Raw genomic sequence first — 14,772 nt, forward strand, 5'->3', positions numbered from 1 at the left:
AGCTATTATACTATTTCCATTGTTAGATTTTTATATTGTAGAGTTTTGATATTTTATTACATTATTAGCTGTTTTAGGCTTCCTTTTGGAAATAAAAAGAAGCTACAAATAAACCATGATGATTTGGATGCTGCTAGAACAAAACTTTCTAATGATGGGACATTGGAAGGGAACAGCAATTTAAATATGCAGCTATCCAGGATATGGTTGATCTCAGTGGAGAAACAAGAAAATGTCTCTAAGAGCAGAGTTATTACTGAATAAAATATGTCTTGCTATACTGTACTTATTTTGCCCTGTAGATCCAAACAGTCATTTTTATGCTTCCTACAGTCATCCAAAGAGCACCTGAAGCTCAGTCATACAACTCTACTATATAAACATGACTCTCTCTCAGGTTAGTTAGTTCAGCCAGAAGGCACCAAGTAAAAGATACTCAGTGCATAAGAATTCTATCAGTGTGTTTAAGTGTACTGGGATTATAGTCTTCATAAAGTTTTTCCTTTATCTTTTCCCACAAAAGCAGGGCTTTTTCTGGTATTAGCTACTTGCCGGAATGGAGTTTCAACACCTTTTCCTAGTTTTAAGATAAATATGTTCATTATTATACTGCCTGGCCTTTGATCTTGCTTTAGAGTCTGGATTTAGTTAGTCCTAACAAACCAGGGTCTTCTAAATAGGACTTGCACCCGCAGCAAACCTCCTAGCAGCTAGAACCAAGGTCTTCCATCAAAATCTGGCTGCTTTATTTCACATGACACTGGGCATTCTTTTGTGATGAGACTGTGATAGTGGGTAATATGCAAACAAAATATTTTTCATTCTCTGTGCTAAAAAGCCCCAGAAATTACATGAAGAAACTAAAACAGTGGAATCATATGTAATCCCAAAGGCATGTGCATCTTCCTGTACTGAAAAAAAGATGTCTACATACAAATTTGCCCAGCTGTTGAACATCTGAACAAATAAACAGTCACTGCCAGAAGTATGATTGGTTATCTGCAAAACTAAGAAACTTGATTGCATTCAGTGTCAAATTTTGGAACACTTGCAGTTGAGAAGACAATAGGGAGGAAAATATCGAAACAGTAGATAAATTATGAGATCTCTGCCTGTGCCAAAACAGAAGCACAGTAGTTGCTATCTTTAAGGAAAACAAATATTTGACCATTAAAATGTTCATGTTACAAAGCTGCTAAGTTAGCAAAAAAAGATCAGAAGGAAACTCTGGAGAAAGCATATATGAAATCCATCACTTGTGAAAATGATATCACAGGGTATTTTGCACAACATATAAAATGCCCAAACATAATCAGACTTCTAATCATTTTGAAGATGAAATTAACTTGCCACAATTGAAGGGTATCAACATGAATCATATATTTTATGATTTTTAATTTTAATTTATTGTGTATTTTATTAGATGTTGTAAGCCGCCCCGAGGCTTCGGCAAGGGGCGGCATAGAAATGTTTTACTAAATAAATAAATAAATAAATAAAATATATAGTACTTTACTTGCTCCACAAATGGCTGCAGCAAGATTGTCAATCATACAGCTTGCAAAATGAGAATAACTTAATCAAAAGAATTCAAAAATCTAATAGCAGAAATTCCTTAATGACTGATAAATCAACTACCATTAATTTAAAAATCTAAATTGATTTTGTATGTACAAGGTCTTGTTCAGACTGTGCAAAGAGTTCCCTCATAAATTTGTTTCCTGGCTTTATGGAATTAGATGATGTCACAGCAAGAGGAATTTGCAGCTCATTAGGCCAACTTCTCCATTCTTTAGGAATGACAGAAGAGTATCTGAGTTAATATTTGGTTTTTGTTGCTTGTGATGGTCCAGCTGCGAAACTAGGAAATTGTTCTGGAGTTAAGAAATTGTTGCAAGATATATTTCCCTCTGCTCTGGTATGGTACTGTGCCAACTGTACACTGGAAGTATCAGTGAGTGATGCTGTATATGCTATCTCTAACCACCCAGTTCAATTCTTCCATTGACAAATTGTGTTTTGTACCATGCTTCACTAAAAAAATAGTAGTGATTTTGTAGTAGAGTGTATAGATAAAGTGGCTAGAACTAAAATTATTAACAGAAGATTATTAAATACAAGGTGGGGAGCTTCCAGTTTCAAATCAGTGTCTGTCATGGGGGAAAATTACGAAGCCTTGGTCCTTCATGTTGTGGAAAAGACAAGACAAGAAAGGGAGATCCATGTTAGAGGTTTTAACAAAGAAAGCTAGCCTCAAGTCAAATTTCTGCTGGACTTACAACTGATATGTGATGCTCTCTAAGAATTTCTGGAACTGAGCCTAGATTTACAAGAAAAAGACCTGAACTTATACAAAGCCAGTAAAAAGATAGAAAATATTAATATTTGAAGACAGAAGGGATGCTATGGAGCATATTATGAAAATACTATGTAACCATCAAAGGCATGACCTTCCACAGATTTTTTTTTAAATCGTCCATCCTGTCCAAAGTCTATGAAAATCTGAAGGTATCATTGCAAAGAGACCAGTAGATAATGAAGCTGATTTTCCCAAATGGGCTCAAATACTTGATCCTAAGCAGTGACTATAAGAGGTAGATTCCATTTATCATTTGGTGAGAAAGAAATTTGAATGTTGTCCAAAGACTTTGAAGAAAGACCAATTATTTGTGGATTTTGAGATCTGGTTGAGAATAATTATTGCCATTAAAAACATCACTTGCCATTATATGCTTCATCTGATTGTAAACGTGGCTTTTCACAGATGAACCTCATTTTAACTCCATGTTTGTCTTTTGATAGAATACAGTCAGCCCTATTGTGGCAATTCTTGTTTAGTCTGTCATTTTGAAGAAACTTGGGCTTATTTCATAGAAGGTTGATGGTTTGTGGGAGTGTGTGGAGGCTTGTCTAATAAGTTGCTGTTCTAAAAGAAAACAAAGTCTTCTTTCTTTACTCTGCTACTAAATCATAATACAATAGGTCGTTCCCCATCCTACCCCATTTTCTTGCTGGCACTGAACAGCCTGTGAAATAGCTATCTTGCATAACAGGCTTTTGTAGGACTTTAGCTCTATGATCTGCCTATTCTAGCTCAGTTGTCTTTCTCCTCAACTGAGACAAGAGCCTTTTGGGTAACAAATGCCGTTAAAAAGAAATAATTGGGGACAATGTTTTTGTGCCAGAGTGTGGTTTACACAAGACTGCTGCTGCATTTCCTTTTGCAGACTTTTGGTCTCTCTTTCTACTTTATAAATCCCAGCTATTTCAAGCATCACATATTATGCTCAAAGTAACAAATTCTGCTCTCCATAGTGACCTTTCCTCTCCCACTAACTGCTAAATTGTATTATTTCAAATGAATTTCTAGCAAACTAATTAGTGGTTGCTTCATGTTACACTGATTGCAGGTTCCATGAATCACAATTCATTCTGAAAGGTGGCTATTGTATTTAATTTTCCTTCTACCTAAAAATATCCTTGGAATCCATGTGGAAATCTGAACAAGCTCTTGTGGCTTTCGGGGGACTAATTAAAATGAAGACACGAGCATTTTCAGACTCCTAAAAACTGGTGTGGGTGGCGGAGGAGGTAAAATGCTTGTACCATGATACAAGGTGATGGCTGATTTTTAAATGCGAACATAGCAACGCATTGCTTCTAAGGCTTGACCCCATATCCAGAGGATTTTGCCAGGATGCTTCCTCTTGTCAGGGCCTTGCTGTGTAATGACCCAGGATACAACTACCATTGGTCCGTGGGAATTTTCTGGGCAGATCTCTGCAGTGAGACTCACTCTGAAAAAGCTGTTAACGGTCCTGCTAGGAAACTTTACAGTAGTAAAGCAGTAAATTTACTGCTGGGCAACTTTATTTAATGAAAATAATGGGACTATAGAAGGAAACTGGAAGGTCCTCTCAAGTTTAATAGGCTGGTGACTGTATGCAACTCTCCATTGGTCTGCTGTGGAGGAGACTTGAAGGTCTCCTAGTAACCGCAAGGCTACTCAATTTGGTGTGAAAAGGCGAGTTTGTATTGGCTGATAGTGGTAACTGGAGCACCCCTCAAAAGATCCAGTGCTCATAACCTTTTTATTTAAACGCCATTTTAATTGTTAACAATATTTACTTATTTATCTGGCCAGGGCGACTTTTCTTTTCCTTTTTCTTTTCTTTTCTAACTTTTCTTTTCTAACTTCTTTTATATCGTTTATATTTTTTATTTATTTTATATTATTAATTTTAATTTTATATTGTTATTTTTGTATTGTATTGTATTTTATTGTGTTGTAAGCCGCCCCGAGGCTTCGGCAAGGGGCGGCATAGAAGTGTTCTAATAACAACAACAACAACAACAACAACCAGGTAGGCCTGTACTAACACCGCGCATGAGTTAAGAGTATTATGAAGGCACCCTCCATAGTACCCTTTTATTCCAAGTACCTCATCCCACCCCTTGTCAAGTTCCTTGGGTTATTCAGGGACTAGGCTGAGATCTCACTCATCTCCATCCAAATTCAATTTTTGCAGCCAACTTCTGTTTGGCTCTAGGTCGAGTAGCAAGAAGCTTAGAGAACTGCTTCCCCCACCATCCCTGCTTATTCAAAAGCCTTTATTTGAGATGTTTCTGTACAAAGTGTTCACAAACATTCCAGGGACAAGATTACCAGGGTGATTACCCTTATCTGAACTTGCCACTAAAAGCCAGGGTGTCTGTACTGATTCAGAGGCTCTATTTGTGACCAACCAGGAATTGAGACCTTCAGATTCACCTCCCCCTTACTCTTATTTAACCCTAAAATTCAACTAAGCCTATTAAGTCTTGCATTTCTCACTCTGTGCCATTCAAACTCAAAGAAACAAACAGAATTTTGTGTCCCAAGCCCTTGCTTGTTCTTAATCTCAATATGCCACTTGCTCCACAAAGCACAGGGCAGAATCTATAGTATGTATGCTACCCCTCTGGACAGAATCCCTATATTCCACATACGGCACATTAATGTGCTCATGGGAATTTTGATGCTGATAGTGTTCATAAGCATACAGTGAGGCGGTAAATAAATTGACAAGAATGATGCATTGATTTTTTCTGCCTTCGTGGAATAGAAAATTTGTTTTAAGATAAATAGGTTAAAACACTAGCATATACAATTGTAAATTTTGACATGATTGTTAAAGGGAAACAGGCTTTTAGCTTTCATTGCTGTTTTATCTTTGGTGTTTTGTCAATTTACTTTTTTATAATGTTTGTAAGAGTAATATAGTTAGTAATGTTAGTAATACAAGTAGAAGAAGCAGGTGACTGATCTAAGATCTAACTAAACAAAAATGGGAAGGAATTAAGAACAGGGGGATCGTTTATAGTTACATGATGCACATTAAAGACAAAAAGAAAGGGGCACACAGAACGGAACACACAAATAATGTGAAAGAAGAGATCACGGAAAAAACACCACTTTACAGATTGAAACATTTATTTTATTTATTTTTATTTATTTTTCAATTTATATCCTGCCTTTTTCCTTCAAGGGGCTCAAGGCAGCTTACATCATTCTCCTCCATCTTATCCCCACAACAACAACCCTGTGAGGTGGGTTGGGCTGAGAGTCTGTGACTGGCCCAAAGCCACCCAGTTGGCTCCACGGCTGAGCGGGGACCAGAACCCAGGTCATCTGAGTCCCAGTCCCAGGCTCTTAACCACTGCACCACGCTGGCTCTCCACATGGGGTGGGGGAAGGGATTCCACCTCTATGCGATTTTCCTTAGAGGTCCCTTTATACTACATATGAAACAACACCTACTGAGTTACTTTTGTTATGATCAAACAGCCTGGTGTATGAGATGGATATATCCAACACTATTGTTTAATAAAAGGAAGGGGCAATTGTTTTTTCTGTCTCGATCACACTATGATAGCAATTATGAAGTATCAAAAACTAACTGCAAGGATGATTCGCAAAACACCTTTGACAATTTTAGCTTGACAATATCCAGGGCAGTATCTTTAAATCTTGCTGACAAGCCACTGCCTCCTCCTCTGCTAATGTGTCCTGCCCTTAATCTTACAGATGTGGCGTTAACAGTGATTGCAGAGGGGAGGACTTCTGAAAATGATTTCTCACTTAAACTCAAAGGAGTCCTTCCTCTTATTCCATACTCCAGAGGTAAGTATTGAAAAAGATAGTAAACATTAATGTGAGAGGTTGGAGGGCAGGCTTACACAAGCCAGGGAAATTCACATTTACACTGCCAGTGCCTTCACTTTCTTTGAACAGCATTCATCCTGTTCTGCAAAAAGCTGCAGAAATACTTCTCAAGTTAAATAACCAAGACTACCAACAGAGTGAGGCGATTCCTTCGTTTAGTACAATAGATGGGGAGAGCCCGCTCTATCAGAATCTCTCCAAAGTACAAACACACAAAGCAGATCCTTTTATACTTCGACTCATCTGCCACAGACCTCCCCAATTCCCTCACAGGCTGAGGTACTAGGGGGTTACATTCTTTCCGCCTACTTCATATAAGTCCAGACAATGCCACTACATACATCACATGTGCATTATAATCAGCCTATTGTCTATTCAAGGTGTGTGGGTTAATATTCATCCACCTATTGTGCCTGTGTGCTTATAACTACAAGTTCACTGCTCTCTGACTTCACCTTGCCCTACAACCCCCGTCCCACAAAAACTATTGGGGGTATAAGATAGGAGGTAGCCCACTTTCTTTCAACCCAATTAGCTTTTCATCTCCTCCATATTCCTTCAGATAATCACTCCATGACTCGATTAATGGCTTCTGTTTCTCAGTCACTGTGTTACTTTCTTCAATCCTTTACAGAAAACCTATTTCCTACACATTTTACTCCTCCAAATACTCCTCTGTATATTTAAATGAGCAGCAAATGCAGGGCAATTTGTCAGGTGCGTCTTAGAAAGCCATGCTAATCAAATACAACTCCTTTACATCCAAATGCCTACCACTTGCCCTAAATAAATATATTTTTAAACAAGTTCGAAGTTTCGAAATTGAATGCTATTGTCTTCGAGCAGTCCAGCCTGAAAATATCCTGCGATATATTGTATTCCAAAGCGCGCACTCCGTGGCTCCATGTCCTGGGAGAGTTTGGCCTGATTTTTTTCCTGCAATTTTGTAAAGACGAACCTCTTACCATTTTAAATGGCTCGAGGTTCAAAGCTCCGCTTGGAAACTAGTCGGTCCTTTCAGAAAAGGTGGGAGAATTAAAACACATTAACAGAAATGAGCTTCCAACCCCAAACACCGAAAGAGCCCAGCCACAAACCGCCCCCACGCCGGCCAAGCGCGGCTCCAAACAATCGCAGGCAGACTTTAAATGGACGGAGGGACAAAGCAGGAGGAGCCCCCGCAAAACGCGCCCCAGCCCAGCAGCACGGGAAAGCTTATAGCGATCAAAGAGAGGGACGCGTGGCAAGTCCGGGCAGAATCCGGGATTCAGAGTATGTGATCTCTAATTACCGATAACTATGATCTACAGAACAGAAGTTAACCCAGACAGAAAAATGCGATTGGCAAGAAGGGGGAAAAGGCCCGCTCAGCCGCAGAAGGGCGGAGTCAGTTCTGATCTTTCTTTCCCCCCTCTCCACGTGTTTGAATCTTCGCCTACTCATTGGCTATTCGGCGCCTTGCCCGGGCAGCTGGAAGAGCAAAGGGGCGGAGTCAGTCTTATTTGGATTACATCATGCCTGTAAGGATGCTCTGTGACGTCACGCATCACCACGGAGGGAAACAAACCTGGGTGGAGAGTGAATAGCTGGCCCTCGAATAGCTAGTAAGATTGCATAAGAGCGTTTCCCAAAGTGCACAAAATAGTCCCGTAGGACTCTTCATTGGGAAAGATGGGAAAGCAAGAGGCAGGGAGGGAAAAAAGTGTCTGATGCTGAAGTCATGGAGGCTGCCTCTCAGAGGCTATCAAGAGGCGAGATGGTTCCAGGTTAAGAACATGCCTTGCACTGATTTGCCCTTGGTCCTTCTGGCCCAGTATTGTTGGCATTGACTGTCAGTGGACTTCCAAGCTTGCAGGCAGACTTTTCCTGCCCGACCTGGAGGTGTCCGGGTGCAAACAGGAGACTGTTTCCACAGGTTGCACTTTCCATCTTAAGGAAAGCTTGGCTTGAACTGCAAACAGGAGACTGTTTCCACAGGTTGCACTTTCCATCTTAAGGAAAGCTTGGCTTGAACTTCAGCCATTACCACCACCTGCACCCCTTGCTTTTTGTGGTTGCCCATGGAAGAGTTAAGGGGAGGTCAAAAGCTTGCATAGTATAATTATCTGGAACTCACCATGGTCTCTGTGCTGACAGCAGGAGGGGCCTGGGCTGTGTGTGAAGCCGCTACGATGACTGTGGGGTTTCTTCTTCTTTCCCCTAAGGTAGCCTTTTAAACCCTGTGCAAGGTCTTCCAGTTCTTTGCACAGCTTCTGAAAGCTTTCATAGCTTGCCAAAACTTACATGCCATAGTAACTTGCTCATTTTTAAGGTACCAGAAGACTTTGTTGTTTTTGCTTTTACAAACTAATATAGCTACCCACAAGAAATATCACCTCTGTATATTCTTTCCCGTTGGCATTCTGGTTTTCTCAGGTTAGCACTGATAGCGGTTGGAGCTGGAGTCTGGGCTGTGAGCGGTGGCTTGGCAATCACTTTGTCATGATTCAGTCTCAGTTTAATGAATTGATTGTATTTAGTGTGGCATGAATTTAACTTGGTCTCAAGGTATTTCATATATGTCAGGGGGATGCTAGCGTGCAAAAGTTCCAGCCTTGCGACTCAGTTTCTAGTACTAGAATTCAGTTTGTGTCAGTTGTTCAGATACGCCTCGCTTTTGCCTTGGGGGAGGCTCAGGTGATCTTAGCAGCTTCCTGTGTTAAAATACCAGGAGACAAGAGGGGCAAGATCATGCCAGGATTGCCCCAATTGTGGGAGTTTTACAAGCAAACAAAGGATGCTGCGAGTGCCGGCCTTTCTGGCAGGTCTTGCTTCCACCTGCCCCTTCTCCTTGCAAAATCAAGTCATTGGTTACCATTGCAGCAAACGGGAAGGGGGCACGGAAGCAGCCTCGGAGGTCTGCGTGATTGCCTACGGCTTGTTGTGTGCACACATTCTGGCAAGCTTCAGGCGCACGCACAAGAAGCTGACCATTTTGGCTGGACTGACAGCTCATATGCAGAGAATAAGAGTTGGCCTGTCCCAGCAGAGCTGACAGCTCAGGCTCTGATAACGAGAGAGTCGATTGTTGAAAAGGACTCGGCTCCAGCTGCAGTGCAAGGCCCTGCGTACCCTCCTGTGCCTGCTAGGGAAAAGATTAGTTCAAGGGCAGCTAAGGGGCTCAGTCAGTCCAGGAAGAGCGACAGCATCCTGAGTGAGGGGATTCAGAGAGGGGGAGTCTATCAAATGGGGAGCTCCGACCTCCTGAGGAGGTGGTCCTGATAGACTGTCCTCACAGTTGTAGGGTGGCCTGATTGGGATTCCCGAGGGAGGAGCACAGGCATGCCCAGTTCCACAGTGTTCCTCCCCACAGGGGCAGGAGGATTCATAAGCAAAGCTTTGGGTGAAGGGGGCCAGAGAGGGTTCAACATTTCGCTTTGTGTATGCTCAGGGACTTACATGTAAAATAAAGATGTTTGGCAGGAAGTGCTGGTGAGATTGTTACTGCTGGGAGAGAACCCAGCTCACAACACTGCTGATTTAGTGAACATGGATTTGGCTTGAAGAGACACAGATTTAAATTCCTCCTCGGCTATAAAGCATGCTGGCCGATACAGAGCCAGCTGCTGTATCTCACTCTAAGCGACCCTCACAGGAGGGAGGTTGGATGATGAATGAATTCAGGTATCTCTGTGGCAAGGCATATGTTTTGTACACAGGAAGTCCTTGGTCTATTCCTTGGCATCTCCCTGGAAGGTCAGAAAAACTCCTTCCTGAAAGCTGCTGCAAGTCAGTATCAACAGAATGGGCAGCTACTTGCATCATGACCAGGCAAAGCCCATCAGTGCTCAGCCATGGAACTTCTTCAGTATGAAATCTCAGCTCTGCATCATGTGAGCTTTGAACATGTTCCAAGTGCATCTCTTCACTATATTACTATAGTCAGCTGTGTCCCTTGATCTAGCTGAAAGAGCTTCCAGGCAAATTTAAGTACCAGCACATCTTCTTTAATTGCCCGTGGTTTTAATTCCCCATACTCTGCTACTCAGATCAGGAGGTGGGTGTAACCTGCATTATGGTTTCTAAGAACGAAGCAGGGATTACAGACGGCCAGCTGAAATGAGGTCTTCCCAGTAGCCCATTTGACATCCTACTTGCTTGCTGCACAAACATTCATTTTTTTAAAAACCCATTTTTATATCCATGTTCCAGGTCACTTGACCCCGATATGAGAATGAAATGTGGTACACGCATTCAGGACATTATTCTATATTTCAAGCTTGAATGTTTGCTTGATGTTTCACCCCCATCTGTTTTCAAAGAAGGGGAAGTACAATATATACAGTACTTACTCTTTGATATGTGACAAATAAAATAAATTTGCTTTGAAGATTGAGATCTCTGAATTAAATTCTGGTGTCTGTATATGGATCAAACTTGACTCTTGCACCTGTTTGCAAGGCAGAAATGTAAAGTGTAACATCATGGGATAGCTTTCCTTGGGTACTTGAAAGGTCTTGGCATTCAGTAGGTTTATCTACTACATAATTATCTATTCAAAGTGCAAATCCTATCACTGCAGTCATTTCCAAGGAGAGGCAGAAAGATACAAATCTGAAGCATGGCCTCTCAACACTGCTTGGCTGCTTATTTCAGGTGAAGCAAAGACTCCCATGGATGGTTGGGAAATAGGAAGCCTCTTTGCTGTCTTAAAGAGGTGGTGATGCAAGAAAGAAACCTTCCCCTGATGCTGAAGATGTGAATAACTTTAGGCTGGTGGCAAATACTCCTTTTCTGGGCAAGGTTCTGGAGAAGGGGGTGGCCAATCAACTCCAGGCACTCATGGATGAGACTGATTATCTTGCTCCAGTTCAGCTGGTGCTCAGGCCTGCTTTTGGCAGGGAAACAGCTCTGGCTGCCCTGCATTGTCTGAATTAGGGGCACTGCATTGCAGTTTCCTCTACTACTTGGAGGGAAGGCTTGGGGAATACCTATCAGCCCTGTGGACTCTCCAGGGTGGAGTTCCTCAAGGGTCTGTTCTGTCCCCCTTGCTATTTCACATCTACATGAAACTGGGTGGGGCCATCAGTTTTGGAGCGTGTCACCATCAATATGCTGATGACATGCAGCTCTCCCTCTCTCTCCTTTTCATTGTCGGCAGGTGAAGCTGTGGATGTGCTAAACCAACCAGTGCCTGGCTGCAACAAGGGACTGGAAAAGGGCTAACAAACTGAAATGCAATCCAGACAAGACTGAGATGTGGTTGGTGGGCAGTTCCTTTGACCAACTGGAGGGTATTCATTATGTTCCAAATGGGCTCTCAGTCTCCTGAAAGGAACAGGTTTATAGCTTGGAGGTATTCCTTGATTTACCTGTGTCACTTGAGGCTCAGGTGGCCACAGCAGCTTGGAGCGGCTTCTATCAGCTGCAGGTGGTGGCCCAGCTACACCCCTATCTGGCCAGGGATAGCCTGTCTTCAGTAATCTACAATGTGGTAATCTCTAACTTAGATTACTGCAATGCACTCTACATGGGTTTGCCCTTGAAGATGGTTCAGAGGCTGGTGCAGAATGTAGCAGCCAGATGAATAACTGGGACCTGTAGGTCCAAACACATCAGACAGGTTCTGGCAAGCTTGCATTGGCTGTCTGTATGCTTCTGGAACCAATTAAAGGTGCTGGCTTTAACCTATTGAAAACCTGACATGACTTAGGACTACAATAACTGTCAGAGTGCCTCTCCCAACAGCGATAAAATCAGACACCACGCTCACCCTCTGGGACCTTCCTCCAAATGCCGTCTCTGAGGGAAGCGCAGAAGGTTTTCTTTGCTGTCCTTCCACTTATGGAACAAGCTCCCCACCGCAGCCCAGCTAGTGAGGAATGTGCCATCTTTTCAGCACCAGGTTAAGATGGCCCTCTCTTCCAAGGCCTTGAACATTGACTTGGCCTCCCCAGGACATGAGGGGCATTACTCATCCCAGGATTTTGCAGTCATTCTTTGTTATTGTCTGCTTTTGCTGTTTACACTTCATAGCACTTTTCCGATTTTACAGTATTTTGTTGTACTTTAGTTGTCTGTTTTATGGGTTGTTATAAACCACCCTGAGAGCTTTGGCTGTGAAGCAGTATAGAAATGAAAATAATAATAGGTTGGGCATTCAAGTCCCCCTGTCCGGAGCAGCTGGCGGAGCTCTTTATCCATCACAGCTTTTATTTTGAGCTAGCCACAGTGTTCCATGGTGGCAAGCCTATTTTCAAGATGGAGTTCAGCACCACGGACAGCTCAATAAAGCTCAGAATGCCAGCTATAAATGTCACGTAAGAGCAGAAGAAGTAATAGCTGCAGCGAGTGAGGAATAATGGAGTCGCCAGCCAGCCTGATCACCGTCAATGTGCACCTGGTTAATGCTGCCAAAGGAGACTTGCCTCTTTGAAGCGTAAGATCGTTTGTCCCCCACCTCGCTACAGTTGTTTGTTTTCCTGACATATTAAGAAAATACCACCATATCTTAGCTTAAAGTTTTACTGTTGGTAACTAAACCTTAGGAGAAACATTACACCTTTTTGAATGGAAAACAAAACTGTACAAAAGTCAGCAACTCACTAAATGACAGCAGTCTGAGGAAAGGGCTGGGGCCTACTTGAGAATCCAGACTGGCACCACTGTGAGTCATACTTGGCCCACAGTCCTGAAGTTCAACACTCCTTCTTTACCTTCCGGAATATCTGCAACACATCAGAAGTATAAAATAGGGTCTGGATATGGGAGTGGAAGAGTTAACCAACAAGCTGTATATTCTCCAAAGCATTCTATTTATTTCTAAAAAAAAAAAAAACCACATTCTAAGGCTGCAATCTTATATACACTTACTAGGAGTAAGTGTCACTCACCACAATGGGGCTTACTTCTGAGTAAACATACACAGGATTGCACCACACAGAGTAAATACCCAGCTATCATAGGGGTCTGTACATACTTTGGGAGTGTAACACATCATCATCTTTTTTTTTCTTTTTTCTTTTGGCGTCCAGAACAAAAGGGGGGGAAAAAAAACAACTTAACAACAACAACACTCTTTCTCTATACTGGAAGTAGAAAACTATCAGATATCCTCTTCAGAAAAAAAAGGACAGCAAGCAGAAAAGTACATTTTTGCCACAGCTAACGTGAGAATGCTCTGATACAAACTCAGGCAGGGGCATCAAGGGCAGCTGAGGGAAACGGCCAAATGCTATGCTGGATGCTTCTGGAGTCGGCAAATATTAAAGCTGCGTTCTTCAGTTTTGTTCCTCAGGGACTTCTTTCTGGGGCATTCCTGGTCTTCCGGCTGCTCCGGAGCTGCTGCTGGAGCCAGCTTGTGCCCCATCAGCTCCCTGCCCCACCTCCTGACTGGCTCTCACTGCTTCTGAACCTCTCCTTCTCATGGAGCCCTCAGCCTTGCTTCGGGGTACACAAGAACCTGTACTGCTCCTGCTCATGGATTCTGCCCAATACTGGGCTCCACATTACAAGAGGGACAGAGCAAGGTTAGAAGCAGCTCAGAGCAGGGTGGTAGGATGGGGGCGGGGGGGGTCACAAAAATTGGGGGATGCCATATGAGATGAGATTGAGGGAACTGGGACTTCTCAGCTTGGAGACGAAGAGACTCCAAGGGGATCTTATAGTGACTTACAGGGATGTGAAAGGAGTTACAAGGTAGAAGGTCATGACCTGTTTTTCCCTGTGGTGGAGGGAAGGATGTGATCCAATGAGGCAAAGGAACCAGACTTTAGATTGGATGTCAGGAAGTACTTCCTGACAGCTAAGACCCTAAGGATATGGAATGGGCTTCCACAGGAGGTGGTACAGGCCCCATCAATACAGGTATTCAAGGAAAGACTGGTCACCCAGATGTTGGCTACTATATGAGCTGAACTGGCATGTGCCAGGGTCAGACTAGATGGCCCAGGATACCCCTTCTGACTTGCTGTTTCTCTGCTCAGAAGGTCGCTCAGACTCAGGCTGCATTTGGATGTCCCACCTCCCACCATGGGCACAACCCTCTCCTTCCTTCCCCAGCCCAGTGCCCTCCAGAGTTTTTGGATGACAGCTCCCTGCATTCATGTCCATTGACCATGGAAGTGAAAGTCCAAAACATCTGGAGGTCGAAGAAAACTGATCTGTGTCCTACAGATAAATTCTGCTCAAACTTCATCAGAATCCTAAACTGTGCAGAGTGCTGACATGAGTAGTACAGGCTCCCCAGTGCAAGAATTATCCCTCGAATGTGCAAATGGCTTGCAGGATGGTTAGGAGTACAGGAGAGAAAGGATGGACAGCAGCGGTACATCCCTGCTGTTTCCTTCAAGCACATCTAATTACTTGGTGGGGAGAGGAACGCATGCAGAAAAGTGCAAGTGGAATGCATCATGGAGTCCACTTGCGTTTCCTCATGTGGAAGCCATAACAACAATCCCAAACTCAAGCTACAAATAATACTGAGCATCTATAGAGTGCTTTTGGAAAATTCAAAGCACTTCACATATGTTTTGCTACAATTTTAAGAACACCCATGTAAAATACAGTGGTACCTTGGCTCACGAACG

This window comes from Varanus komodoensis, unplaced genomic scaffold, assembly GCF_004798865.1.
Source record: "Varanus komodoensis strain SLA01 unplaced genomic scaffold, ASM479886v1 scaffold6_4, whole genome shotgun sequence".
NCBI classification, from domain to species: Eukaryota; Metazoa; Chordata; class Lepidosauria; order Squamata; family Varanidae; genus Varanus; species Varanus komodoensis.